Source organism: Lactuca serriola, chromosome 4 (genome assembly GCF_051521515.1).
Source record: "Lactuca serriola cultivar US96UC23 chromosome 4, Lser_US96UC23_V15, whole genome shotgun sequence".
In the NCBI taxonomy this organism is placed as follows: Eukaryota; Viridiplantae; Streptophyta; class Magnoliopsida; order Asterales; family Asteraceae; genus Lactuca; species Lactuca serriola.
Genome location: NC_136411.1, coordinates 151,394,329 through 151,408,365, shown reverse-complemented (window position 1 = coordinate 151,408,365; position 14,037 = coordinate 151,394,329).

The following is a 14,037-nucleotide window of genomic DNA, read 5'->3' as shown; positions in this document are numbered from 1 at the left end:
AAACACAAAAGGGACAGCAGCCCTTTAGTTCATGGTTTTGATGGCTTTGGAAGGAAGTTCTTGTGCTTGAAAATGAGATGAAGGTTGAGAGTAATTCCCTGGAGTATTGGCTGGTCAAATGAGGGTAAAATGAATATGAAATTTCGTGATTATGAAGGAGGAAAGAGTGGAAGAGGATAAGGGGACAAAACCTAGACTAGCTTGTGATGGGATGTGAGTTTAAGTGATGTGATCTTGTCTAGCCACTTGCTTGGGTGGTTGTTTAGAGATAGAGTTAGTTAACTAACTAACTACTAGTTATTTAGTTAGTTAGGAGTTCTAGTTAAGGAGAGGGAAGGTCTTAATCTCGAAAAATAGAAGATGGATTAATAAGCATTCTTAGTAAAATGTCTTAAGTGATTAAGCACTTATTAGTTAAGTTGGCACTTATCTTCACCAATTCTCTTATCTTAATTGATTTAGACATCATAAAACTTACATGAAATCACTTTAATTCATGACCCATAACTATTCATTCACTAGATAATAATACATATATACAAATACATACATGTATACTTAGTATAAAATAACAATGTAGTTTTTGTGTATTTGAACTTTAATGTTTATGTTTTATTCTTTTTATTCAAAAACACTTAAATACATTTTAATTATACCTTATAATAATTCATTTTATATTTTAATTTATTTAAATATAAAATTTATTGAGCAATGTATAATTTCGTGACATTTAACCGGTTAACCATATCGTTAAACACGTTTCGTCACTTTGGTTCGTATTTTTGTCAAATTTAGATCCTTCACATCTATTAAGCAAACGTTTTACATAGAACCTAACTTACTTATCAACTAGAGACATGTTGATACAAAAATTAAGTTTGTTGCGTTTAAATGATGTTATATGCTAATTTCACAAACCGGTGATGGTTCGTAGTCATACATCATACCGAAATTTATCAATAGTTACTTGTTTTATATTTCAAAATAACTTATTTAAATAAAAGAGGTTAAATTCCTTCAACCATTCTTAATAAAATACTCATATTGCTTAATAATCAAAACATAGCATCGCACGGTCGTTCCTATTTTTACCAATTGTTACATTCTCCCCCCGTTAAAAGAATTTCGCCCCGAAATTCAACTTGTAGACGGGATATCACTAAACAATTGGGGGTGTTTCCTTTTTTTTCATTTGATTCTCGCATTCTCTAGTGAATTCAGGTCCTCGCTTGGCGTTCCAACGGGCCTTCACTATGGGTATGCGGCTTTGTTTCGTCCTTTTGACCTCCTGATCCATGATTTCCACCGGTTCTTCGATGAAGTTTAGACTCCCGTTGATTTCAATTTCATCCAGTGGAATAACAAGAGTATCATCAGACAAGCTCTTCTTCCAATCCTGGGATGCCTTCAATCATTCACGGGTTTGAACAATCTTCTCTATAGTTTCTCGTATGATCTGGGGGCTGGTGAGAGTGTTGTTAGGAACTTGCCGGTTAGCTATTTGTGTGTCACCTACCTCATCCCATCAAGGAGGTGATCTACACTTGCTTCTGCAGAGAGCTTCGAATGACGCGACCTTGATGTTAATGTAATAGTTGATGTTGTATAAGGATTCGATGAATGGTTCTTCCTCTTTGTCTTTCAGTTTGAGGGTGATAAAAAGGACTTCTTTAACGACTATTAAAAACACGAGGCGACTCGCCTATCCCTTATCCAAAATGATAGATAGTGGTATACTATGCAGTCTCGCAATTTTCTTGTGATATGCTCCTGTCAGCTTTTCTATTTTTCTTTGTATCCTTGGTCGGTAGAAAGTGTGTGGGTTTGGTTGATTTGTCTACGATCGCTCAAGTGGTAGCATGTCCATCCACTGTCCTGGGTAACTTGTCATGGAGTTCATGGTATGACTCATAACTGATTCATCTATCATCTCTTTGTGTTTATAATTCGTATATAATTAAGATTGAAAAGACAGTCGAATCGGTGATTCTATTCTAAGCCCACATCCAAACAAGGAAAAGGATTTAAAGCGGAATTACCAACCCTAAGTCCGTAGAATCTTAATTATATAGGGCTCCAATATATACACTTAGTAATCATAGATTCACTAGTATGGGTCCATAGTCTCTACTTGAGTGGGGTGATTAACTTGGGTGAGCTGGCATTTACAATAACCCTTTTCCGCAACTACTGCACTTAGGTTGATTTTTGAACTCGGGTTGCCGTACGGATGGTATTCCCAGGAGATTTTCTGGGAATATATCGAGAAGGTTATGGGATTTTTCAACATCCATGATGTTTTTCTCTTCTTGTTTCTTATCCACAGCACGGGCTAGGACGGCGTGGTACCTCATGTGTAGGTACTTCTGAGTCTTGTTGTAAAAGGTGAGTCGGGGGATTGTGTCCGGTTTGTCGCCATAGACAACGAGGGTTCTATTACTCGATGGGTTTAGGCGAATGGAATTTTTGTAATATATGATATCGGTATGGTGAGGAAACTAACTAATACGTTGTTAAAATGAAAATGTTGTAAATTTTTATTGTGACCGGTTTTAGGATGCTTTGAACGAATTGGTTGATTTAGTGTTAGAGTGCACCCTATGTACACGTCTCTAGTGCTTTTGATTATTCCATTTCTACTGTAAATATTTCGTTTAAGTTTTTGAGGTTTTTGGTTGAGAAATTGATTAAATCTACGACTCACAATACTCCTCTCCGTGTTGCTATTATATAGTATCCATGCATATGTGCTATCGGGAATGAACGTACCAGAATCTCAGCGGGGTCTATTACTGCTTTCCCACGCTCTGTTGCTAAAACACTTCCGACGCTCCTGAAATCTTTGTTTTTAGTCTCCGGGAACTCCTTTGTGAAATGCCCTACTTCTCCACATCTGTAGCAAGTCCGACTCATCCCAGCTTTTGTGTTCTGGTTGGTCTGTTGAGCCGGCACCCTACAGAAATTTGTGGTATGCCCCTTTTTCATTACAGTTCTTGCAGTGCATTTCCCTGCACTTTCCTTTGTGATGAAAGCTACACTTGGTGCATTTTGGGAGGTTTCCAACATATGGTCTTGTTGGCACTGAGGTAGTAGGGATGGTGGTGGTATGGAATGTCACTGTTTGTTGTCTTTTGGTAGATCCTTGATTTGGGGCGTCGTTGCAGGAACATACTCGGGGTGTCCCTGGTAGTTATTACGATTGGAACTTTCGGCGTCGTTCCCGCTTTTGTTTGTGTTGTTAGCGCCGAGGTGTGCCATGACTGCTGTCACGACGGCTGTTACCGCAATTTGAAATGTTGTAGGGTCTATTTATAGAACTAGTGTTGCACTAGTATGCTGATTACCTTCATGTGTCGGCATGATTCTATTTCGCGAGTGGCCTCCTTTGTTCTCAGTTCTGTGATGACTGTCCAGGTTGTAGCTGTAAGGGTTCTTTGTCCTATAACGACTATCTCCTTTTCTAAGGAGTGTAGGTGATCTGTATTGTTCTCTTGATCTGCTTGCCGGTCTATGGGTGCTATGGCCCTAAGTACGGTGCAGTGAGTTTATGTCGGTTGTGGATCATCGGTTGTCCTCTCCAGTCTATATATGTGTGGCTAGGTAGTTAATTATGGGTTGCTTCCTGAAATGAGAGGTGGAGGTTCTCACACCCCTCTTGATAGGGTAAGGTTTATTGATGGTATCTCCCAGACTTCTTTCACCATTTGGTCCCTTCTAGGAAATCTTCTTCCTCGTATTTCATCTATTGGTACTCTTCGAAATCTTCTTCTGGATCCTTCTTGATCCATCTATTGGGTTTGGTGGCAGGATAGTAGGGGTCTATGTCGAGATGAAGTTTAGCTGATATGCCTATGCGAGAATAGGGGTAAGAAGCATATGAAGAATCTAAGTGTGTGGTTCTATTGTAACGCAAAATACTCCTATAGTATTTTAAATTCTTGTGTTTGATTCTAGTAACGGTTTGGTAAGTTTTGACTTGTTGCTTACTACGATCATTCCTCGATATACGTTGGTCCAATCTCGGGCAAATATAGTTGATCACGCTATATTTGTCCAAAATCTGATTACATATATAGAGTCTTAATCGTAGTGTCAACTTGTCTAAATACTTGTTGTATAGTTAGATATCATGAAAATAATTTGTTGTATGCATGTAGTTGTACTTAAATGAACTATCAATTTAAGTTAAGCGTAACGCTGTTTAAGCGTAAAAAGAAAAATGTTTTGTCAGAGAGTATTAGTCCCTTAAGCATTTATAGTTTGTATATCTTATGTGGTTCGATATACTTAGTTCACTATAAACATTGCTCTGATACCAATCTGTCACACCCCCAAACTTGAACGGCGGAAACGTTCGGGGGCGGATGACTTCATGTGGTAACGTAACAAATGAATACATAGTAAAGAAAGCAATACAACCATCATATATATAATTGAAAGTTTACATTTGTCAAAAGTTACATGTTCAAAACCAATTACAATATGATGTCAAAATATGAGATTAAACTGGCGCCGCAGCATCTCTTCTTCAAAAGCATATTAGTACCTGAAATTACTGAATCCCTGGGACATACAAGTAATTTTGAAAGAGTAGATCAGCATTTAAGCTGGTGAGATTCATAAGTATTAAATGAAAATGTTTGTATGAAATGAAATGTTTTGTCCTTGTTTGTTTGTTTCTAGAAAATCCTATATTTTCTACTAGTATAAAAGTAACCTTCTCTCAAGACCAATGTTTGTTTCTAAAAATGTATGTAAGTGTAAAATAACCAATATGTTTGAAAACCTCATAAATCAATGTGTTTTTAATACCCCTTGTGAGTTTTATAACCATACTATTGACTCGGAATGCCTATACACAACGTTCTTCAGGCGTTGGAATGTTATGACGTTTGTCACCCCAAACGGTGGACTGTAGCTAACAGTCAGGGTGCGGGTTGTCAAGCCCGTATAGATCTATACACAAACACCATGCTCCCCCTCCAAGGGATTCTGGTATATAATACAGGACTTGAAATGTGTACTCGAACGTACATGAAGTTAGTGTCTCACAAAACTGTGGTATAAAAACAGATCTACTTGTTAAAATGTTACGTTTGTTCTTGTATATGAAAGTAAACTTCTTGAAATTCATGTTTCTAGTACATAAGAGTTAGAAATTTGTTCGTAAAACTATACCTATTATAGTTTTCTAAAAGTGCGTCTTGTTTGTTTAGAATTACCTAGAAAAGGAATCACTTGTTATGAAAAGTGTAATTTTTGATGTAGAAGACAAGTTTGTAAACAAAACATATATATGTATATTTTCGATGTAGAAGACAAGTTTGTAAACAAAACATATATATGTATATTTTCGATGTGGAAGACAAGTTTGTAAACAAAACATATATATGTATATGGTTATATATATATGTATAAATTTTAAAAGATGATTTGGTATGTTTCGTAATTGTTGTTCATATTCTTACGTTTTTATTAGAAACTTTGCATGAAATAATCCTTAAGTTTGATACTAAAGACCTTTTTGTACTTATCACTTTTGTAAAAATGGTAATTAAACATATTTAAATGATTGTGTTTTAACTTCCTTAATGTATAAACATTGCTCAAAATGTTAGAAGGTGTTAATAAATCTATAAACCACTTTTGACAGTTTTACCCTTTACTGTCCCTGTTTTTAGAAAACTCATAGAAAAATCATCGTAAGTCAAAAACTGAATCCGTCACCTCTGAGAGTTTATAAAATGAGTCTACTTTGTTCCTAATTTTTATTATGATTTTTAGTGGTCTCAAACTAGTGTGAAAATGAACATCTTCACAGACTGGTCCGAAATCACTTCTGAAATGACAGACAGTTTTATAAAAATCGCCATAAATTGTAGAAAAATCGTATGAACGCGTGCGAGTAGTCATTAGAAAGGTATAAACTTGAACTATTTTTATATTGTACAGTTTTGAAAGATATTAAGTTTAAGATGGTCAAAACAGTCCGTGAACAGGACTCAACTTTTCTGTAGAAAGCTGTCATTTAAATTTAAGTTATGTTTAGTGTTCTAACTTGTATTCCCCCCCCCCCCCCCCATAAAACTTGAAGAAAACATGAAAATGTAGGGGTATGAACTCACCTTATGTGAATACTTGAAGAATGGAAGGTTGAAGATGAACTTTTGGTTGTTGGTTTGATGCTCCAAAACAGCCACTCTTTTGGCTATGTTGCTGTCACGAAATTTCACAGCAAAAGAGCAAGAAAAAGGGTAGTTTACTCACTGTTTTGAATCAATACTTTTGAGTATCATAACAAGTAACTTCCAGGGGTATTTGGTGGTAAAAATATCAAACAAAAGGAAGGTGTAGATGGGTGAAATGGTGGCTGAAACACAAAAGGGACAGCAGCCCTTTAGTTCATGGTTTTGATGGCTTTGGAAGGAAGTTCTTGTGCTTGAAAATGAGATGAAGGTTGAGAGTAATTCCCTGGAGTATTGGCTGGTCAAATGAGGGTAAAATGAATATGAAATTTCGTGATTATGAAGGAGGAAAGAGTGGAAGAGGATAAGGGGACAAAACCTAGACTAGCTTGTGATGGGATGTGAGTTTAAGTGATGTGATCTTGTCTAGCCACTTGCTTGGGTGGTTGTTTAGAGATAGAGTTAGTTAACTAACTAACTACTAGTTATTTAGTTAGTTAGGAGTTCTAGTTAAGGAGAGGGAAGGTCTTAATCTCGAAAAATAGAAGATGGATTAATAAGCATTCTTAGTAAAATGTCTTAAGTGATTAAGCACTTATTAGTTAAGTTGGCACTTATCTTCACCAATTCTCTTATCTTAATTGATTTAGACATCATAAAACTTACATGAAATCACTTTAATTCATGACCCATAACTATTCATTCACTAGATAATAATACATATATACAAATACATACATGTATACTTAGTATAAAATAACAATGTAGTTTTTGTGTATTTGAACTTTAATGTTTATGTTTTATTCTTTTTATTCAAAAACACTTAAATACATTTTAATTATACCTTATAATAATTCATTTTATATTTTAATTTATTTAAATATAAAATTTATTGAGCAATGTATAATTTCGTGACATTTAACCGGTTAACCATATCGTTAAACACGTTTTGTCACTTTGGTTCGTATTTTTGTCAAATTTAGATCCTTCACATCTATTAAGCAAACGTTTTACATAGAACCTAACTTACTTATCAACTAGAGACATGTTGATACAAAAATTAAGTTTGTTGCGTTTAAATGATGTTATATGCTAATTTCACAAACCGGTGATGGTTCGTAGTCATACATCATAACGAAATTTATCAATAGTTACTTGTTTTATATTTCACAATAACTTATTTAAATAAAAGATGTTAAATTCCTTCAACCATTCTTAAAAAAATACTCATATTGCTTAATAATCAAAACATAGCATCGCACGGTCGTTCCTATTTTTACCAATTGTTACATAATCCTTAGGAATGAATGAATGAGAAATAGCTGATTCTTAGGGTACATCCTTAAGAGTGAAGAAGATAATGGGGATGAGTAATTAGGTTAACTGTTTGATGATTAAACATAATAATTATATTATTGTGGGTTGAAAACCCTATGTACTCACCAACTTTTCCAACCTGACCCATTCAGTTTATTTATATCACAGGTGTTGATATGAAGTCATATTACACTGAGAGATTAAGAAGATATAAATCACTAGTGATAATGAATGTAAGTTTTGTTTATGCTTATGTTTCTGTATTGACAATGACATCCCAAATGTTTTAAAATGAATAAAAATACTTTTCTATGGAAATGCTTTGATAACGTATTTATCATGTTTTACTGGGAACAAATTCCGTAACATTTTTATTAAAAGAGGAGTCTGATTTTTATAAAGCATAAACAAAAAAAATCGGTATTTTCTGGCCTTGAAATTGGGGATGTCACAACTTATCCCCCATGTCTAGTTTCATTTTATAATACCTTGGAGTATTATATTATCTTGCCCTTACTTTGCATGAAGTATATAAGAGTGTCTTATGCATGAGAAAATAAACTTATTGGTCTTGTTTTCTCCTCCTAAAATCGTGACCTCTTTCTCTATATATGATCATCTTCTTTTGAAGCTAGTTGTTGATGTTAAATGCTTTCCTTTGTGTCTTCCTTTAGTGTTTATTTATTAAGCACTTAAAGGCTTAAAGAACAAAGCATACAAGATGAAATCTAGCAATTCTTGGTACCTTACCTTGATGGTGGATACTTGTAGAGAAGATCATCCTCTTTGATATTTCTATCTTCATCAGAACCCTAAAACTAAGTGGGTTCAAAGGCTTCAAAGGTTGTCATTCTAAAACACCATATGGTTGGTTTTAATATCATTTTGACCTCTATAAAAGGTTCCTTGGTGGTTTTGTTTTTGAAATATACTTGAAAATAATGTTGTTATTTTTAAGGCTTCCATTGCGGTTTTTATGAAAAACTCTCTTATATTTTTTTATCAAAACCCATCATCTTGTCATAAAATGGTAAAAAGTAGTTTTATGTTTGATGTTTACCTCTACCAACATGTCATTGAGAATATCAGTGTTGCATCGTGCCATGGAAAACCTCAGTGAATGTATTTTGTTCATCTATCGACAATATGTACATGACATCGACAATATGCACTTGCCCTTTTATAACGATGTAACGTCCCAAAAATTACAGTAAAAGTTTTCATTTTCAGAGAAATAAAAGTAGTTCTAAATAACCACGAGTCATCAAAAAATAGTCTCACAGCACATAGAAATATCAGAGTATTAAAACATAGTCTCTTCACAAATCATAAAATTGTTGGATGATGTGTACAGTCATGTCTTCGCCTTCCCCGATCCTTAGAAGTACCTGAAACATTTAAATTCACAAATATAAGCCAAATCTTAGCGAGTTTCCAAAAATACCCCACATGACAATACACATACAATACATACCCACAAGGGCTACAACACGAGGCTGGACCGCCATTCAGAGCCTACAACATCTAAGTTGGGTCGTTCCCCTTGGGCCTACAGTATTAACTGGATCACCCAGGTCTCCTGGCCTACATCACAAAGCAAGACTGCCTTAACCCAACTACAATATGTCGACATATGCAAATCACAATAACAAGCAAATATAAATAATCATAACAGATCTACTAGTCTAACAGATCACTATAACATATCAACATCATAACATAAAAAGGATACATATTGCACTATAAAGTATAGTAAGAAAACTCACATCACATGCGAAAGAAGAAATCCCTATAACTCGTCACACACAATAAACCATTACTACCCCAACTTATCCAAATATGGATAAATCCTCAATATAAGACCTAAACCCTAAAGTTTGGCCTCAAGTTCACTTAGTCGAAAAAAATCAATGGTTAAAGAGAGAATTTCGTATATGTCCTTATTAACCATAAAAATATCATATTTGTCCAATTTAATTTATAAATATCATATTTACCCTTTATAAATTTAAAATATCATATATACCCATATCTTTATTTTTAATATTTTTAAACATTATTTTAATAATTTTAATTTTTACTTATATCAAATTGACAATTCTACCCTTTTATAAACCAAGTTTAGAATATCAATTATAACCTCCTCCAATTCCCTTCGCTAGAGAAAAAAATCAAATTAATTCCACATTTAGGGTTTTTTAATCAAAAGTTGTAATATAGACTCTTGCTAGTAGACATAACTCTCAAGAACCATAATTCAATTGTTAATTGTTATTGAAGTTTCACGTTCTTTATCATTTGCTCTTTAATTTATATTATATATTTTTTTTACAGTTTTTTTGGAAGGGAGATACTCACTTCACACATATATTTTTTCTTTTTACAGTTAAATTGAAACCCGCTTATTACTTCAGATTTGGTAAATAGGTTTTCAAGTATTTGAAGCTTTTCTGATTTGGTTTTATTGAAACTTCTCATTCGTAGGTCATTCGACCAATTATTTACTGCGGGTTTTATTTGATAGAACCCATTTTAAACGAACGGTGGATGCGGAAGAAAAATATCTCGAGATTTATCGGGTATAAAAATATAAACATGAAGAACTCATGATGAGATTTTTTTTGATAAGAAAAGAAAGAGAGATAAATATAAAAAACGTGACAAGAACATGGGAGAGAAGATTCTCCCTTGGTGGGGAGAGATCCCACTAAATTCTCTCTCTAGAAATTACATTTTAGAAAGTGCACTGTTAGAAAATTGACCACCTCTCCTTTTATATAGGAGGGAGAGAAAATACACCTAAAATACAATAAAGGGAAATAAATAACCTAACAATCATTCATTATTTGTGGAGCATTTTCATGCTCCAACATTCTCTCCCTAAATGCTTACAAATGATGAGAGATACAATAAGTGATACAAGACTATAATACAGTAATCTGACTAACAAGTGTGGTAATAAAATGAGACATAATGAGAACCAAATGTTGAAATGTCTCTGAAACTATGAAGTGTCTGTGAAGTCTGAAATTGGCCATGAATCTCTAAACAATGAAGGTCTTCGGCTTCAAAGCACCACCAATGAAGCAGAAAAGTAAGATCCAAATCTTCAAACTAGTCATAAGCGCCATGAACAAGAAGAAGATCGCCATGATCAAGTAGAAGATCCAATAAAAGAAGCACTTCAGCTTCAAAAAGTCTGAAAACATCTCAAGTTCTCGAATCATAATACACCAAAATTCTTCAAAGAATAACCTGCTAAAAATGTGAAGCATCCGAAAAATGAAGTCCGGATAATAAATAATGTGAGGTCAAAGACATGGTCCAACAATGCCAAAAATTTGATCAAAAAGATCAAAAATAAGTGTTACGTCACATCGCCAAAATAATATTCGTCTTCAAAGTATCACAAATCCAAACTCAAAAAATCATAAGATCTAAACCGGATGCAAACACAAAGAATCATCATGTGGTAGAGTCCGAATAATAAATAATTTGGAACCAGGAAACATCTAGTAATGCCAAAAATTTGATCCGTGAAGACTAAAAATAAGTGTCACGTCACATCACTAAATAATTCATCGTCTTCAGAAGTCTTCAAAAATCCAAAATCAAACAATCATAAGAACCATATCCGGATGATATTCTCTCCCTATTTTTTATAACCAATGACCGGATATCAAAAATCAACAAATCATCGGGATGAAGAGTGTCGGATACCAAAAGCTAAGAAGGCTATACTTAGATGTATGAAGGGTCTCGATAAGACATGAAAAGTAGAGTAAAAGAGATACTCTGCGGTCATGAGAAGTTGGGTGATTCAATTGCTGAAGCTGCTTGAACAAATGCCATAGAAAGAAGAATCACTCTGCATGAAAAAATAATCTCTGTTGTGTCGAAAAGATACAAAAATACCCAAACTGCGGTGTCGGAACTCTCGAAGTGGTCTTCAAAAGAAAATAAAGTTCACATGCTCAATATAAATGATTCGCCAACCGGAGATCAAGAGCGACAGGTCATAAAATCTCATAAAGTGAAGAATGTGAAACAACTTTGTTGATCAATAGCCGTTGCGGTGCAAGCGTCACAAAGAATAATATGAAGTCCGACTGCGGTATGGGTTAATTTTCATGGAAAGAATAAAAGTCTTCCAAAATAATCGGCATGAAACGAACCAATGTGACTATCCAATGTTCGGTCGTGGAAAAAGTTGGTGTTAAAAAAATAATTGTTTTTTTTAATAATTGGTTTAAAAAAAATTTGGCTAAAAAAATGGTGTTAAAAAAATAATTGGCTAAATAAAAATATGCTGTTAAAAAAAGTTAATTTAAAAAAATAATATAAAAAATGGCTGAACAGAAAAAAATGAAGTTAAAAAAATAAGAGGGCTAAAAAAGAAGACTGATGAGAAGGAAAAAGGGAAGGAAAGAGGAAGGAGGAAAGGGGAAGGGAGGAAAGGAAGGAGGAGGGAAGAAGGATAAGGAGGGAAGAAGAAGAGGGGAGGGCTGAAGGAGGGGCCGAGGTTAAGAAGGTGGAACCAGAGGCAAGGGGAAAGGTTGCGGATGGAAGGAGACATGTTGCGGTGGGAGGTGGGTGAGGAAGGAGTATGCGGATGGAGTGGTTACGAGTCGAAGTGGGTGAGAAGATAGGAGGGTGCGGATGGAAGGCTAGAGAGAGGGGTTGGCTGCGGGGTGCTAGGTACCGAGGAAGCGACGGGTAGGCTGCGGTAGCCGCTGAAGGAAGATAGGCTATGGTGCGAAGGGGCAGAACCGACCACGGTGCGAAGAATGGTAAAGCAGTTGAGGTCCAAGACTGCAGTGGAGGAATTACTATGGTCCAAAGAGAGAATTTGAAGCTGCGGTAGGGAGTCAGGACTTCGATCTGAAGGAAAGAAAGGGGCAGGCTAGATTGTGGTATGCAAAGCAACTACGGTCAGAGACTGCTGACCGAAGGCTGCGGTACTAGGCTGAGAGGGGCAGCAGAGGAAGAGGTCTCCGGTATAAAGCAAAGGGGGGTTGCGGTTATCAAGGAAAACCGAGGCTGCGGTCTGCTTGGCAGACCTCGGTCATATTTTTTTTCTTTTTTTGATAAAAAATATGGGAAAAGAAGTGTGAAAGTGGTTTAATGAGGACAAAAGGTGATGGGATGGGACAAAATCACATGGTTTTTACTTGGGAAGGCAAATATAAGTGGAATACACTTTACCCAAAAGAGCAAAAAGGACATTGTGCTTTATGCAAACCCTTAAGTAAGTCCAAACCCTTCAAATTAGAGATTCACAACAAGAAAATTGAGGAATAAAAGACTTCATACCTCATGAAGATTGACAAGTTGTTGGGTACAAAATATTCTCCACTTTCTTGAATAATAAGCCTAAGATATTTGGGTCTTTACTTCCTAGAATAAAAACTCCCTGGAGAAAACTCTTTTAAATTTTAGAGACCACAGAAATCAATTTCTTCTCCCATTTTTCTTCATTTCTTCAACAGCAAAATAATAAGAACCATAAGAACATGATTTCCATCAGAAAATTTGAGTGAGCAGCAACAACAAAATTATTCTTCTAAGCAAAAATCAACCCAGGAAAATAGAAACCTCATCAAAAAATTTTTGGTTTGGACAGAAAATTCTTGCAAAAACACGAAAATTTTTCAAGATAATCACCGAACGGGAGTCGTTCCTTTGAACTAGTCGATTAAACCTTCAAGGTACGGATCAGATACCAATTGATAGAACCCATTTTAAACGAACAGTGGATCCGGAAGAAAAATATCTCGAGACTTATCTGGTATAAAAATATAAACATGAAGAACACATGATGAGAATTTTTTTTGATATGAAAAGAAAGAGATAAATGTAAAAAACGTGACAAGAACATGGGAGAGAAGATTCTCCCTTGGTGGGGAGAGATCTCACCAATAAAGGGAAATAAATAACCTAAGTATCACTCATTATTTGTAGAGCAATTCCATGCTCCAACATTATTACTTTGGATTTGGTTCATAGTTCATAATCAATGATCAGGAAGATATGATCTGAAAATTTTATTTTTTGTTTATATTAACTTTTTGAATATTAAATATATTTTGAATTTAAAATTATAGTAAGGGTATAATAGTTAATTAATAAAAATAATTATTTAAAATATTTAAAAAAATACTAAAAATAAGTATTTGGGTAAATGTGATATTTTGAAAGTTTCTAAGGGGTAAATATGACATTTAGAAATTAGACCAGGCAAATATGATATTTTGATGTTTAATAAAGGTATATACGAAATTCTCTCATGGTTAAAATTCAACAGTCAAATCACCACACTGTGGCTAACACCATGGCCACATTGTGGTGGCTATACACCAAAACAGTCGTGAAAACCCCCGCCACCACATCGTGGTTTCCATCCATGAAACCGCGAATAACTTTTTTCCTAAGTAGTTCCCTTTAGGGAGGAAGGTGCATTGATTAACAATATCAAAGGCCACATGCAGTTTAGAAATGTATGACTCTATAATTTATTGGACCATCAATTAAAACA